Source organism: Phalaenopsis equestris, unplaced genomic scaffold (assembly GCF_001263595.1).
Source record: "Phalaenopsis equestris unplaced genomic scaffold, ASM126359v1 Scaffold000151, whole genome shotgun sequence".
Taxonomy (NCBI): Eukaryota; Viridiplantae; Streptophyta; class Magnoliopsida; order Asparagales; family Orchidaceae; genus Phalaenopsis; species Phalaenopsis equestris.
Window position 1 is genome coordinate 1,254,132 of NW_018164593.1, and position 1,667 is coordinate 1,255,798.

Genomic DNA, 1,667 nt, shown 5'->3' on the forward strand with positions numbered 1-1,667 from the left:
TGCTAAAAAACATCAACCTGCAATAAAACATGAAAGATATCTTTCTTTAAAGCACATTATCACAAAAAATGAGCATAAAATATAGGTCTAAAAATACATATATTTTTGTTGCATCAATCACTTAATACTTTAAATCCCTAAAGTCCCCAAATCACTCCCAATTTCCACCAAATTTGATTTAAACTCTTATTTTAAACTCACCCAATTTTAAATTCAAACTAAATATCATCTTATCCAAGCCCAATTTAAACCAAATTCAATCTGACTTACACCCAATTACAAACCCAAATTTTAAGTCCAAATTAATTACCCTAAATTGACCCTAAAGCCAAATTTCATCAAATTAAGCCACATAACCAATCCAATTCCACAAAATTTGTTTTCCAAACTTATCATGACATTTTTCAAGACCAATTCAAGCCTTCGATTGATGTAGATCCAAGCCAAAATCCAACTTTTAGCCTAAACCCAAAAATTGGTCTAAGACTTTGAATTAATCAAAAGCTTAATTACCATAGTCATGTCTTAAGCCCTAAGATGCTAATCACAATGCCTAGACAACCCTACTTGGTGCCATGGACCAATGGCCCCTCAAAATATGCAATCCCCCTCCTTAATTTGGCTAAGTCCCTTATCCATGCAATGAGTTGGCTTAGCTTCAAAGCTAATCACCATTAAAACTCCCCTTACCTCCCTGAGCCAGCTAGCCACCGCCCTTGGCCTGGTCGGCCGCCCTAGTGGCCGGAAAACTCAAAACCGAGAAGACCCTTCTTGGCTCAAGCACCAAGTTGCACCCATCCCATGTGGCAATTCCCAATTAGCTAATTGTGTTGTTATCTCCTCCACCTAAGCTTACTTGCACCGGCATATGACACATAAACTAATGAGTCATGTTCTTCATCGAGACAACTGGAGATGCACATGCAGATGCGAAGTGGTCTAGTGTGTCGTGATCCCTCCATCGAAGTAGGAGAGATTACAGAATAACAAATGTTTGTCATAAGTATATGGTGGCATATACCCATGATGAATGTGTCGCTAGTACAGAAATGCAAACGCAAAACTTGAGACATATGAAACACATGACATACTGAGGAGACGCCATGTGTGACATGAGTTGCACACTAAATGGATTCAGAGGCCTTTGAAGCATGATCCATACTAGGTGATAACCATGTAGCTAAGTGGACATACATCACATACTTGGAGGATTCAGAGGCCTTTTAGAGCAGGATTCGCCAAGTGATACCACGTGGCATACCTTTGGTATGTGTTAGTGATGTCATAGGAAAAGAGATGGTGTGCATGCAAGACACACAACGAAAGTGAGGTGATGTATTTTCTCGCTTTAGAAAAACAAGCGTCGAGTAGGCTTGATGTGCAAGCCATCTTTGAAAAGGACACATGGGCATCTGGAATGAGTTTGAAAGAGCAGTAACTCAAGGAAGATGCTTACGACGGTCTGAAGTGGTGTCATGGGATGTGACAGACTATGCGAATAGCAGTGCTCTAGAAAGACACATGAGTGTGTGTGTGTGAGGAGCAGTGACTCCAAAGTGTCAGAAGTGAGTGTGCAAGGGGCAGTGACTCATGAATGACACATGGATCTCAGAGCGAGTGCGTGAGGAGCAGTGACTCAAGAAGGTACCTATGGCAGAGCGGGGCAG